Genomic DNA, 15,876 nt, shown 5'->3' on the forward strand with positions numbered 1-15,876 from the left:
TAGACCATCAACAACCAAATCCTATGGTGGTAGACCACCACAAATCATCAAAGGTATGTAAACGCAACCACGGGTGCTTCTAGAGCAACAAATTGCCAAATGGAGCTCTAGTGAAGCCAAAGTTGACGGAAACCATACGGCAAGGATCCCCCAGGGGTCGGGAAGCTGTGGAGATCAACATCGAGAAATTTCATCGCCAAAAAGCACTCCAAAAGTCAAAAAACGGCTCAGAGGCTCTGAAGTCCACACAGGGAGTTATACTCTATCCATTTGACTTTTTTGTTGAAATTAGGCTCAAAAGGGACTTAGGGGAGCAAAGGGCAAGCACTGGGAGCACTAGCACTGAAAAAATCACCAGGAGACATCCTACGCGTAGGATGTCTCAAGGGCACTTTTTGGCACAAACTCCAACATCTTTTATCATGCACATGTTCTGAATGACATTTACAAGCTATACACCAAGTTTCATCACATTTGGACCAAGTTTGACCTCATATGCATGGAAAAACGCAAAGTTACGGCATAGAGGCAATAATGGGCCAAAGACCTACCAAATCTTGTCCAAATCCCATGAAACTTGCACAACACATTCACCAACACATCAGCAAACAATCTGTGTGGTCAGGGAGAAAAAATGATGAAATAGACATCCTACGCGTAGGATGTCTAATTGACCTTTTTGACATGCAAGGGATGTTTTATCATTCCAGATCCAATTACCTCATCATCAAGAGCCCATATGTCAAGCTAAGCCATTCTAATCACTTTTGACCCTCAACACCTTCAAGATACACTTTTTGAGCCCAAAAATACCTCACAGAGCCTTACAAGCATCAAATCTTGTCCAAATTCAAATCCAAGAACATGGCCATGTTCCATAGGCCAAGGACAACCCACAGAACAAGTTTCATGTCATTTTGATGAAAAAGACATCCTACGCGTAGGATGTCTCAAGCATAAATTTAGCCTTCTGTGCAAAGAATGACATCATGGGAGCCAATACCATGGTGCAATGAGCCCATATACCAATTTTTAACCCATTTGGACATCAATTGCTACCTATGATGGACATTCTACCCAAATTGTTACCTAAAGCCTGATTTAGCCCAAAAATCAACTTTTTGGATATCCAAATTCAAATCCAAAACTATAGCCATGTTCCATGAGCCTTACACTACCTGCATGTCAAGTATGAACCAATTGTGATGAAAAAGACATCCTACGCGTAGGATGTCTAGATGGAAATTTTTGACCAGATTTGCACTGTGAGCACATGCACAGCTTCACAAGTTCCTTTTAAGCTTTAATTTCAATTTTCAAGTCATTTGGATAAGTAAAACTCAGTTTCGCAGCTAATATGGAAAAAACGCTAACTTTGGACTACTGAGTGCAACAGGATCTATGGCAGCCTCGAAGTCACCGGCAAAGAGGAAAAGAATGACCATCAAAGATTATCTGGATGAAGTAGAACCCTTTGTCATTCCAGAGGGAACACTAAAGCCCACCAGCACCTGGATACAAGAAGATTTTTTAGAGTCAAATGACCTAAAGATCTACCAGGGAGTGCTCAAAGACAATGAAGGCATTGTAATAGAGCTACCAATGCTGCCAAGAGAAATCAATGAATTTGTACGAAGCAAAATGGCCGGCTACTTGGAGGAAATTGACCTCCATAACTACTTCGAAGCAATACCAGCAGGAGTGGACATCAAAAGAGTATGGAAGTTTGTAACAAGCATCAAAGAGGATGGAGTGGCCAAGGTAAAGATTTACAAGGCAGACCAGATACAGAGATCATAATCATGGAGCGGGTTGTAGCCCATGCACTAGACCTCTCCAATGAGGGGGACATTGTAAGAAAAAGAAGGGATGAAGTCAAGGTGTACAAGGAGAAAAAGACAAATTACACCTTTGAAGACATTGCCAACCCAAAGGTGGCAATTATGAGCCAGTTGTACAACCAGTACTTCCACATGTGCACGAAGAGGCCACAGAAGTACAGGATGCCGCCAGGTGCAATTGCCACAACGTTTACTTGGGCAATGACAAAAGGCACCCCAAAGATAATCAACTATGCGGCATACATACATGACAGCTTAGTAAAGATGGGCAACAAAAAGACAACATACATAGTGCCCGGAGAACTGATCACCAAGGTGGTTTATGGAGCACTATACGCTAAAGGAAGGTGGCATGACCCCCCATCTCAGAATGATTGGCTGAGAATCAAAGAAGACAAGGAAGATGAGCTGCAAAGGGCACCAAGGGTGGCTACGAGATTGAAGAGACGGCTGGAGCTAGTTGAAGAGGAGCAACCCGAGCAGAAGAAAGGAAAGAAGGAGTTTGCTCAAGTGCGGGCCAAAGAACCAGGTCTCAGAAGCGGCAAGACTCAAGAGGCTGATGGAGAGTTTCCGAGCATAAAGAGCCCTCAAGGGTGATTTAAACGAACTCTGGAAGCCATCTCTCGAGTCTATGTCCGGATCTTCCAGAAGAGTGCAAAGGGACGGCTTTGAAGATTATATCAAGAATTTCAAGATTCTTGATGCTGCAGCGGAAAACATTCCCCATGTCCCTTTCACTGACGAGGAAGTGGAGTAGATAAGGCAGACACTGCTAGATGAACAAGAAAGCCAAGAAAGAGAAAGAAAAACAAAAGCAGACAGGGACTTAAAGGGAAAACCGACAGCTTTACCAGATAGCCCTAAACCCAGCCCACAGCCATCTCCACTGCCCTCACCACCTCCCAGCAGCCCTCCACCAGAAGATAAGGAGGCTAAGGACAAACAAGATAAAAGGCAAGCTGAGGAGCAAGAGCAAAGGCAGGAACCTGAGCCAAAGGAAGAGGCCAAGCCTGAGTCTGAGCAAAAAGGATTAGATGAGGCCTACTACGCATTTTTGGACCTGCTAGTTGCAGGCTATACAAGGGAAGAAGCCGCCACAGTTGCATTCGACTTGGCAAGGACAGGGCATAAAGAACAGATGCAAGGCATCCGGCTAGTGGAGCTAAAAGAAATTGCTACCGACACGGTAGACCTGCACCCGCCCTCCAATGACTGGGACGTGGTGATGACAAAGCTAGCTGGATTGCGAGCACAATCCATGGCTTCAGAGAAAGAAATGACAACTCTCAAGGTCACTGAAGAATAGATAAAAAAGGAGGTAGATTCTCTGCAAACACAAAGCCAAAGGCAAAAAGAGAGAGAAGATGACCTGCAGGCCAGCTTGGCAACGGCTCTACAAAACTGCCAAGCAATGGAAGAAGCAAATGAGGTAGCAGCAAAAAGAATACAAGCAGATGAAGAAGAGTGTCTGCAGCTCAGCAAGTCATTGTGAGATGCGGAAAGAGAAAGGGATAATCTGACACTATAGCTGGCCGAAGAATCGAAAGAAGTAGAGGCCATGAGAAATGCCAAAGAAAAAGCAGAGATAGAACAAGAAGCAAGCCTGGATGAGGTCCTTGAGCTCAAGGACCAACTAAAAGTCAAAGATCAAACCATCCAGAGGCTGCGAGCATCACCTGCTAGAGTCAGAGCTACGAGCTCGACTCAAATCATTTCTGAGAGTCAACTATATGAAGAGCAAATGCAGGAACTTCAGAAGGAGTTGACTCTCGAGAAAAAGCAGAGGTTAATGATGGCTGAAGGTTCTATCGTAATGCAAACAAGAATGGAGGAGGGCCAAAAAGCCCTGCAAGAACAAGTGGAAAACATAAAGAAAAAGCTCGAGGAGGCGGAAAGAGTAAACGTTGAACTTAATGTCCTCCTCGTGAATATGGGCGGAGAAGCTGAAGCGGAAAAGCAAACACTCCTCAGAAAAATTGAGGAGTTGAAAGGCCAGCAAGGAGGAGAAGCAGAAAGCTCAGGGCTAGCCGCCAATGAGGGCATCGACCTCGAAAATGTGGCTTTTCCGCTCGGTTCATCGGCTTGCAAGTAGCCAGTCCCATGCCCGACACAGTCGCCTTTTCCACTCGCAAAAGCAAACATCGACCTCGGTTCATCGGATTGCAAGTAGCCAGTCCCATGCCTGACACAGTCTCCTTTTTTTCGGGTCTCGACTTCGTCCTCTTCATCTCCATAGAACTCCTGCCCTTGCATGAGAGAGCAAACGAGAGAGAGAGAGACCATGCAACACCATGCAAGCACTAGGCTTCAGTCTTCCCCTTCCTCCATGGCTACTCCTCCATGCCCTTCGCCCCTGAGCTTTGATACCAATGTAAGACCTAGGGTAACTGAACCCGGGATCCTCCTCCCTACCTCCCCTTATATAGGCTACCTCCTAGCACTTGCCCTAAGCGGATCCCCAGTCCGCACTAGTCCAGTCGGCCTGTTAGAAGTTGGACACACCCCACGGCATCTACCTACTCGGAGGACTATTATTTTTGTAATTATTCATTCATTAAGGAAAACCCGATTTTTCACCTTGTAATTATTGGGACTTACAGAAGTTTCCAGATTGTGTCCCAGTTTTGATAGTTAGATTGAGTAGATGGTTGATTTTGTAACTTTAGGGTTTGAGAAGTTGTAAGGTATATATACCACTTTTTGACCTTAATGAAAAACATTTTGTCATTTTAGAAACAAGTTGGAAGTCTCTGAGCGAGCGTATTGTGTACGAGAGAGAGAGTGTGAGCTTCGTCTTGACGCTACGTGTGCTCCAGTGGTCGGAATCGAGTGCGGAAAAGTGCAACGTGTTGCCCCCGACTAGAGCTACACGCCAATACCAACATTGCGCGCGTACGGTCCGGCTTTGTGAGCTCCTTCTACGAGCTTCATCGGTTGTTTGGGTGAGCATACGTTGTCCGATTTTGCATTGCAGCATATCCACGCGTTCACATTGAGTAGAACTACACATTAGGCACTTTAGATTTTGGAAACAAAGACCTGCAGATTTTGGCCAAACATCCTACGTGTTTCTGCACCGGGTGTTTTGGGTCAGGATTTTGGTTCATAGACCTTAGGGAGAGTGACCTATTGGTATTAGTAGGGTCTCCTTCAAGTTCTATGGTGTTTCGAGATTGTTTGATGGGTGTTCGGCTCTAGAAAGCATTGTAGCAAGTTTCCTCTTTTGCACTCATGAAGGTTGTGACTTAGACAGTTGGTAGAGACCTCTGTAGGAATTAGTTAGGAGTCGGTCGAGTGTAGGTTGACACCTTATACTTGCTTCCACGCGCCTGCAGGTCAAGCTTCGTCCTTAGCTGACATTACATGTTAGGTGAGTTCTCGCTGTGCTGATGTGCATCGCGTCGTATCCGTCCAACAAGGCCCTTGGCCTAGGTCCCTGACTCCCTAGGTTGGGCCTTGCCCCGTAGGACCCTTGTCTTGAGAGAGAGAGAGAGAGAGAGAGAGAGAGAGAGAGAGAGAGAGAGAGAGCAAAGGGGGGTCTTTTTCAGCGCTGGACGGAGGGCTAGGGCACACACACACACACACACACACACACACACACACACACAGAGAGAGAGAGAGAGAGAGAGAGAGAGAGAGAGAGAGAGAGAGAGAGAGAGAGAGAGAGAGAGAGAGAGAGAGAGCGCACAAGGGGGGGGGGGCTTTTTTAGCGCAGTATGGACGGAGGGCTGGCGCACACACACACACACACACACACACACACACACACACACACACACACACACACACACACACACACACACACACACACACACACACACAGAGAGAGAGAGAGAGAGAGAGAGAGAGAGAGAGAGAGAGAGAGAGAGAGAGAGAGAGAGAGAGAGAGAGAGAGAGAGAGAGCGCACAAAAGGGGGGGGGGGGGCTTTTTTAGCGCAGTATGGACGGAGGGCTGGCACACACACACACACACACACACACACACATAGAGAGAGAGAGAGAGAGAGAGAGAGAGAGAGAGAGAGAGAGAGAGAGAGAGAGAGAGAGAGAGAGAGAGAGAGACAGTGTTCGGGAAAAATTATTTTTCCAAACATACAAAATTCCTTTCCTTGAATTTGAAGTAAGAGGAAATTTTAGAAAATTAGGCTACTTTTTCACGTTTTTACACTATTTTTCTCTATTATGGGGCGGAATTTTTGCTTTTCCCCTTGTCGTGAACCTGCATTTTGGAAATTGAAAACGGCAGCTGAGACACATTTTTCCCAAACACTGGTGCTTACGCTCAATAGGGAGACATGTAGAGAGAGAGAGAGAGAGAGAGAGAGAGAGAGAGAGAGAGAGAGAGAGAGAGAGAGAGAGAGAGAGAGAGAGAGAGAGAGAGAGAGAGAGAGAGAGAGAGCAGAAAGGGGGGGCCGTTTTCAACGCAGTCCGGACGGAGGGCTGGCACAGAGAGAGAGAGAGAGTCTAGAGAAAGAGAGAGAGAGAGGGATTGTCTCGCACTGTCAAGCAGGGTTTGTAAAAAATGTGTCTCACGTTAATATCGTGCGAGTTTCAATTTCAAAACGTAGGTTGAGGGCAAGAGGAAAGGGAGAAATTCCACCCAAAAGTCAAGGAAAAACAGTGTTAAAACCCGAGAAGATAAACTTCTTTTTAAACATTTCCTCTTGACAAAATTAAGGAAAGGAAGTTTTTATGTTTGGAAATATGAATTTTCCCGAAGACTGCTAGCACGATTCCACTGGAATGATTTTTAGCAGATTGGCACCAGGCAGGGTCGGATTGTTGCGGGCATGACAACCTGTGTATTTTTGGTAGCTTGAGCAAGGAGGATTGTGTAGCACAGATCATAGGTAGCCAAAGAGTGGCCGTCATAGTAGCAAGTGCAAAAAGCCCAGAGCAAAGAGCACCAAACGCTACAGAGTGGAGATCAAACTCCAAAATGCGCAAGGATCGAGGAGGGGATAAATATAGGGAAAACAAGGAAGGGAGAGAGAGACGTGCCGCATAGGTGCAAGCCGAAGAGGGCGTCCAATTTCCACATGGGCACAAGGTTGTGATTTGTCGATGGACAACACGCAGCAGACAGGGCATTATAGAGAAGCCATCATGGTACAAGACATCGGCGTGGCACTCTGTAGGAAGCACACCCAACAAGAGCGCATGCTGCCCTATTGACAGTTGGCGATGGGGAGGTCCACAAAGAGAGAGAGAGAGAGAGAGAGAGAGAGAGAGAGAGAGAGAGAGAGAGAGAGAGAGAGAGAGAGAGAGAGAGAGAGAGAGAGAGAGAGAGAGAGAGAGAGAGAGAGAGAGAGAGAGAGAGAGAGAGAACGCACAAAGGGGGGGGATTTTTTAGCGCAGTCCGGATGGAGGGCTTGCACACACACACACACACACACACACACACACACACACACACACACACACACACACACACACACACACACACACACACACACACACACACACACACACACACACACAGAGAGAGAGAGAGAGAGAGAGAGAGAGAGAGAGAGTGTTCGGGAAAAATCATTTTTCCAAACATACAAAATTCCTTTCCTTGAATTTGCACTAAGAGGAAATTTTAGAAAATTAGGCTACTTTTTCAGGTTTTTACACTATTTTTCTCTATCATGGGGCGGAATTTCTTCTTTTCCCCTTGCCTTGAACCTACATTTTGGAAATTGAAAACGACACGATATTAAGCTGAGACACATTTTTCCCGAACACTGGTGCTTACGCTCAATAGGGAGACATGTAGAGAGAGAGAGAGAGAGAGAGAGAGAGAGAGAGAGAGAGAGAGAGAGAGAGAGAGAGAGAGAGAGAGAGAGAGAGAGAGAGAGAGAGAGAGAGAGAGAGAGAGAGAGAGAGAGAGAGAGAGAGAGAGAGAGATAGATAGATAGATTGAATTATCGTCCACGGAGGTCAGATATGACCTATGGGACCGAAAAACAACGCATACAAAGATTCCTTCTAAATGAAGGGCAGATACATAGCAGTTAAGGACTGAGGGTCCAGTGATGGGTGAACAAAAGAGAAAATGGGATGGGATGAACAAAACTTAAAATCTAAGGGGGGATAGGTGAGAGGGGAGCCATTTTAGGAGTTCGAAACTCCTGAATAATGGCTTTACCTCCTCGATAGACTGCCCATTTCCTTGCCGTACGCGCTGCTCGCACCTTTTGTAGTTCTGTCTTCTTCTGCTTGAGTTGGCCGGGGGTAAGATCTTCTGCGAACCAGATTTTAGTGCCCTTGAGAAGCCTTGATTGTTCAAGGAGTTTAATTCGGTCCTCTTTGGTCTTGAAAGTGAGGATCGCATGATTGGTGCGATGCTCGTGTGTGATGGAGTCGATTGTTGGTGTATTCCACTCTATCATGTGGGTTGTTGTCTGGATGCGGGCAATCGCTTCATGGAACTTGAGCTCTCCCTCCCCTTTCCAGTCACTTGGCAGCCCACCAATGCGAACATTGAGGGCGATCTCCTCTTGCCGTTGTCGCTTGCGTAGCGTGGACGCCACACGGTCGTCCACCTTATGAATGATGGCTTCTTGCACTTGATTTTTGACTGCTTGTGTAAGGGTAGTCTCCACTTCTTCTTTTGTTTTGGTGAACTTGGTTTGCATCTGTTCCGATTCCTCTATCTGGTGGTTCTCCACTGCAGTTAGCCGGGTCTCGATGGCGATGAGCTTTTGTTTCAACTCGTCGTTCTCCTTGTAGAGTCTTTCAACTTCGCTTTGAAGATGACTGACGTTGTCCGTTTTGGGGGGTGTCGCCACAACCCCAGCAAAGGTGAGTTTTTTTCGGGTTGAGGCGTGAGTGGCCATGGTTTTACTCGAGGGGTAAAAAAGTTGAGTTTACTGTGATTTAAATCGGCAGAGCTTAGAGTGGGCTCGAGGTTACTGTGATTAAGTAGGCAGAGCTTCGTCTTGAGGTTACTATGAAACAGAGCGAGTTGGCTTGATGTCAGAGCTTGAGGTCGACAGCAGAATCGGCTTGAGGTCGATAGGCAGACACAGAGTCGGCTTGAGGTCGCAGTAGGCCGACACAGCTTGAGACCGAAACAGAGATCGGCTTGAGCCCGAAATGGATGTCGACTTGAGGTTGGCTTTGTACAGAGTCGGCTTTGAGGTCGGCTGGTACAGAGTCGTGGGCTTTGAGGTCGGTTGGTGCAGAGTCGTCAGAGCTGAGTTGATAGAGAGCTTCGAGCGGTGCTGGTTGAAAAGGGGAGGGGCGGCGCTATGGCTAACGCCCCCCCAAGGGCAGCGCCTCCCCCACGGGGGAGCTTGGGGGGCTAGGGAGGGCAACGACTTCGAAGAGATGCTAGGGTTTGAGAGAGAGAGAGAGAGAGAGAGAGAGAGAGAGAGAGAGAGAGAGAGAGAGAGAGAGAGAGAGAGAGAGAGAGAGAGAGAGAGAGAGAGAGAGAGCTGGAATATGGATGGCTCACGAGTCGTGACACACAACTTGCACAAAAAGGGGAAACGACCTATTGATGTGGACCATGGTTGGCAGATTCGAGTTGCCAATATGCTTCCAAGCGACCTCTATGGTGCTTGTGCCAATGTTAAGGTAACTGTAGGGGATGTCTGTGATGAGCAATTTTTAATACAGGAGCATTCCTCTTATCCATTAATTTTGGGGCAACCCTACATTATGGCTGTGTGAATGGAAACCAAGGTGCTGGATGATGGCTCGGCCTATGCCAAGGTTCGAAGCCGAGATGGTAAGAAAGCAGTACAATTCTTGATTGTATGTGTTGACCATGCCAGGAACAAGGATAGTCTACGTGATCGTCCAAAGCCAAAGATACACAAGGAGTTTAGAGCACACAGGTTTGCATAGGATTTTCTCGGAGTGCCATTTTTTAGCGGGACTATGGTGGTTCAAGTGAGGAGAAGTTCTTGCAAAGAGAAGCTTTCTCTTCAGGGTTTTTGGGGTTAACATCTGAAGGTTCAATATCTTTCAAAAAATTTAATGATTTGCCAAAGTGGGAAAAACAGTATGTTTTAGGTATCCAAAGTGAATTGCAGGGATGTGATGTGCTTGAATCGGATGATGTGATTTCAGGAATCTTTGAAGAGGTATCTTATGTAGATACTATGTCAAAGCTTGAGGAGATCAAGCAAAATAGGTTACAAAGTGGAACTGAAGTGCTTAAGTTCCATTCAATGGACATGTATGATGAGTTAAGTATATATGAAGCACTTATGCATATTGAGGATGATTCAGAGGAAATAGTTGAAGCACAGGAAGAGAGAAAATATAAGACTATTTCAAAGAAAGTGAGGCCAATGGCTACACCGCTACCAGAAGGAAGTGATGGGATGATGAAGGAGGCTTCTCAACAGCCTATACTCAGGAATCCAAAGAACATAGGGCATAAATTTACTAAGGAGACATTGCAGCAGCTGAAGGTTGGAGAAGATGGTTTCCTCAATGCAGAGGAGATCAAGTGTTTTCAAGGTATGCTCAAAAAACATGGTAAAGCTTTTTCTTTTGAGTCAAGTGAGATTGTATGTGTGGATCCTAGTGTTGTTTCACCTATGGTTATTTTCACTGTTCCTCACATGCCATGGAGCTTATGTCCTATTCCAGTTCCTAAAGCTCACTTGCCGAAGCTTATCAATTTGTTTAATGAAAATATTCAAATGGGAATTTTGGAGCCATCATGTGCACCATATTCTAATCGATGGTTTACTGTTCCGAAGAAAAATGGTACATTAAGGTTCATTCAGGAAATGCAACTAGTTAATAAAGTAACAATCCGCAATGTGGGTACTGGCCTAATTGTGGATGAATTTGCTGAGGCCTTTGCAGGTAGATCTATTTACTCCATGGGTGATCTTCTTCAGGGTATGATCAATTCCAGCTAGCTTTGGAGAGCAGGGATCTTACTACAATGCGTACTCCTCTTGGTTTGGTAAGGATGTACACTCTGCCACAGGGTGCTACTAATTCTGTAGCTCATATGATGAACGACATGAATAAGGTATTAAGGGACTTTATCCCACATGTTACTATGCCTTTCATTGTTGATCTACCAATTAAGGGTTGTGAAGAAGGCTTAAAAGATGAAGCAAAAGACCAAAAGGGGTGCCGACAGTTTGTTGCTCAGCATATTGCTGACTGTGATGCTATTTTATCAAGGCTTGAAGAAGTTAACTTAGTACTTTTAGGTCAAAAATCAACTTTTGGTGCTAAGGAAGTCTTAATAGTGGGACATATGTGCAGTTATAAATGTAGAAGGCCAAGTCCAACAAAAGTCGAAGCTATCCAAAAGATGAAGGAAACATGTTCTTCGGTTATTGAAGCTCGTTGATTCTTGGGTGCATGTGTGTTCTATCGTATTTGGCTACCACACTTTGCTCATGTTGTAGAGGTGCTTTATCAATTGTTAAGGAAAGGTAAAAGGTTTGTTTGGGAAGAAGTTCACACACAAGCTATCAAAAATTTAAAGAAGATGCTTCTTGAGGCACCGACCTTGAGGAAAGTCAACTATAAATGCGAAAGACCAATTATTTTAACAGTTGACACTAGCCCGACAGGTATTGGATGGGCTATAGGTCAAGATGATGCAGAAAGACACATGTATGCAGTGAGATTTGGAGCCAAGGTGCTCAATGCTTGCCAACGAGGTTATCCACATGTTAAGAGGGAACTTTGGGGCGTTGCTACTGCTCTAAGGACTGATAAAGAATAATTTATTGGATCTTCTATTGTGGTAGAGACAGATTGCTTGCCACTGATAGGGATGATTACAAACAGCTCTACTCCTGACATTGCCATGCTATGATGGATAGCCTATATTAAGTCTCTTAACCCTGAATTTTGTCATATTGTAGGTAGAGATAATCCTATTGCAAATATGTTATCAAGAGCTAGGCTTGAAGATGAAGAAGAGATGCTGACCACAATTGATGATGTTGGCTTAAAGTTCTAGATGTCCTCTTATCTACATGCCAATTGTGGAAGCATTGCTCATATTTTTGAAGTATTTTCTGAAGAATTTTATGACAGAGAGTGGCTTATGATTTGCCGCTACCTAAGTACTCTCACTAGACAAGAAGGATGGAGTGACCAAGATTTCAAGAAGATAAGGAAAAAGTCCTATGGAAAGATGGACATTTATGAAAGCAACCAAAGCGCCCAGGAGGGGTACCACAACGAATTATTTGTGACAAAGCAACTCAATAAAGGTGATCAAAGAGTTTCATCAAAGTGTATGGGCTGGACATTGAGGAGTCTGGGCAACCTTTGTCAAGATTAAAGACTGGTATTGGTGGAAGGTATGTACAAAGATGTGGTTCAATTTGTGGAAACATGCTTAATATGTCAACAGTACTCTAATGTGCGATGTAGAGATGGATTGCATCCCATCTATCCACTGGCTATGCACTAGTGGGTGGTGGACTTTATTACAATGCTAGTAGGAGTGTGGTAGATGAGGTATATTGTACTTGCCAGAGACGATCTTACTAATCAGGTTGAAGGTAGAGATTTGCGTACCAAAGCTACCAGTTCAGTATGCAAGTTCTTGCTTGAAGATGTTATCACCAGGTATGGATTGGCAGAATTACTACACATAGAGGAAAGCTGGATGCAGATGAGGCTCGAGAATTTTTTGCTCGTATGGGCATTAAACTTGCTCTCACTACATCATATAATCCAGAAGGTAACGGGAAAAGTGAAAGAGGACATCTGCCTATTGTTAAAGCTTCATTGAGGTGTGTGTAGGACATATTCGTGATTGGCCTAAAATCTTGCCATTTGCTTTATGGGTTGATCGCACTACACACAGCTCAGTTATAGGATTTATGCCGTTTGAATTGATGCATGGGAAAAAACCCATTATGCCTACAGAGGAAGCGGTTATGACTTGGACCATAATGCCATGGGAAGAAGGTATGTCTACTGAAGACTTGCTTGCTCTACATATTGGCCAGCTTGAGAGGTGTCAAGAGGATATTGAAGAGGCTAAAGAGAAGCTTAAGGAGGCAAGATTGAAGAATAAGACAACATTTGATGGGAAGCATAGACTACGACCACATGCTATCAAAGATGGTGACTGGGTACTTGTCTATGATATTAGCTTGGAGAACCAATATACTGCTACTCGGAAAATGGTTAAACGGTGGTTTGGACCATATGTGGTGCAACATGTTTTTGATAATGCGACATATAAATTATGTGAACTAGATGGCACTATGCTTAAGGTGCCTATTGCAGGAAAATGGATCAAGCTGTTCAAGAAGCGAGAAGGCAAGATTGTTCTTGAAGATTCCCATTCAGATCCACCTCTAGAGGATCATGTTATGTATACATTAGATGATATGTCTGATGATGATTTTAATGAAACTGATTAAGTGCAATTGGCATAGACCCGAGGTTGTGCAGGTTCAGAGGGGGTGGATGTCGTGCCGCTCTGCTCCCATGACAAGAAAATGAGCAAAGGGATGCCAATTAGGTGTATTTGAATCCTACATGATTATTCAACAGTTATAAGGGCTTGCTAACAAGCTAATTTTTAAGCTAAAAGTGTGCAAGATGCGACTCTAAGGGCCAAAAGATGTCTTAGTAATGCTAAATAGTGAGTATGCTTGAAGTGGTCATAGCTGAGATTTTATTGATTAAAGATGAAGTACTTGAAGGGCTCTACCGGCCTGTCTTTACGGCTCGTCAATTGGAGCTACAAATAAGAAGTTATGGCAGCTTGAAGTTTGAATTGATTGCAGATCTGTACCGGATTGGGCAACTGTAGCTGAGGGAATAAAAATGAAGTGAATGCACGGCCTTGAAGTGCTCTCTTTGTGGAGCGCATTGGTCTTTTCAGATAAGTGATTGAAGTTACGGTTGCCAAGTTATTGGCCGTTAATGATGCACCGGGGGCCGGTTCCGTATTAGTCCGGTCGGCTCGGTCGGAGTGCTATCTGGGAATTTTTGAGTTTTCTGGACGAACTCAAGCCATAATCTCCAAGCCCATTCAATCCGGAATTAAGCGGGCAACCTTAAATCGAATCGAACCAACCAAGGCCATCTGAAGTTGAAGCTCCTAAGCCATGGTGGGCAGAAGCGCAAGGCGGTACAAGGAAGTTAATTTTTATTAGCACTTGGATATAACCAGGACAATTCTTGTAATTTGATTAAAACAGGGATACTGTTCCTTATTTGGTTTAAAAAATATTGTCTGTTTTAAGCTCCGTTTCCGTTAATGGTGTCTGCTGCAACTCTTCTCCTCGCACCTCTCACACCCAGGGGCCCGGTGCCTTCCCGACTCACCTTTCGGATACAAATCCCCCGACATTCTTGGTGAACCCGATGGAAACAAGCCGAGGTGAGCAGTGTTGTGGAGAAAGATGTCTACACCGCAAGAAGAGGCAGCCATGCAACAAATGATGCAGCTGTTTGCTGCTTACATGCAACGACAACAGGCTGCCCAACAACAGTATAATCTGCAAGAGAGGATCCGTAAAGCAATATTCCATCTCAATTTCTTTTGTATAGCCTACCAGCTAGTAATTGATACATAGCCGATTACTCAATCAATCCAATTGTAATAGGAAGTGGTATTTGCAAATCCACTTGAGCTATTGTCATCAATGATACCATATTTTTTGACCATCAAGGTATCATTTCCACGGAGAACAGATATGCATCTTGTAGATCATCGTCTACTCCTTTAGGTGGTTCCCCTGAAACAATCCTAGACAAACGATTTGATCTTTGATGAGTGGTGCCCTTTTTCACAACTATAGTGAAATCAAATTCTAGAAGAATGATGAACCATCTCACTATTCTTCCTGTGCTGCATGTTGACTAAGTACAATAAGGCTTGGTGGTCCACAAGGAACACAATTTTTTTTGCTAATAGGTAATGCATATACTTTTTTATGGCATAGATCATCCCTAATCCTTCCCTTTCTGTGGTGGTATAATTCTTTTCTGCCATATTCAACTGCAGCTAGCATAAGAAATAAGAAAATTAATTTTCGCGTCTCTTGGTTGAGCTAGTATACACCCAATGGCAAAATTGGAAGCATCTACATGTATGTGGAATATCTTATTCCATATGGTGCTTTCAATATTGGAGTTGAAGTGAGAGCTTGCTTAAGCTTGCTTAAGCTTCATGAACGATTCTTCACACTCATCAGTCCATTCAAAGTGTGTAATCAAGCTATACATGGGTTTTGCAATTATAGCGTACATGTAAATGAACCTTCTATAATATACACAATGTCCTATGAAGGCTTGAACCCCCTCGACTATTGTTGGTCTAGGCAAATCAGCAATAACATGAATTTTATCCATATCAGTAGCTATGCCATTATCAGACACTATATGCCCAAGAATTTTTCCTTTTCTACCCATAAATGTGCACTTTTCAGGATTTAAGCAAATCCTATAAAGTTTATATTTTTCGAATACCTTTTTGAAGTGTTCAAAATGATCAACCCGGATTGATGAATGTACGCATAGATCATCCATATAAATTTCTAAGAATTTCCTTAGATATTCTTTAAAAGCATGGCTCATCAATCTTTGAAAGGTGGCAGGAGCATTATTTAACCCAAAAGGCATAATCCGATAGGCAAAAATACCCCATTCCGTTGCAAAAGCAGTTTTATGCTTATCTTTTGGGTCAACCAAAAGTTGATTGTATCCCAAAAAGCCATCTAAAAAGCTGTACGCTTCTTTTCCTGCAACTCATTCTAAAACATGCTCAGTGATTGGAAGAGGAAAGTTATCTCTAATGGTAGCTGCATGCACTTTCTTGAGGTGGACACACTCGTAATTTTCCATTCTTCTTGGGTACTACCACAATTGGAGACACCCAATCTGTGTGTTCAATTTCATAAAGGAATTCGGCTTCCTTTGTTTTTCAATCTCATCTTTGATCTTTCTGGCGAAATGTTTCATTGTATGTGTATGGCCTTTGTCTACTTGGTTTCGTATCATCTCTCATGGGTATGGTATGTTGAAAGATTTTTGGATCAACACCCTTGAGATCCTTGTAAGACCAAGTAAAGATATCTCGGTATTC

The sequence above is a fragment of the Adiantum capillus-veneris genome, chromosome 2, assembly GCF_014529385.1.
Source record: "Adiantum capillus-veneris isolate H3 chromosome 2, ASM1452938v2, whole genome shotgun sequence".
Classification (NCBI taxonomy): Eukaryota; Viridiplantae; Streptophyta; class Polypodiopsida; order Polypodiales; family Pteridaceae; genus Adiantum; species Adiantum capillus-veneris.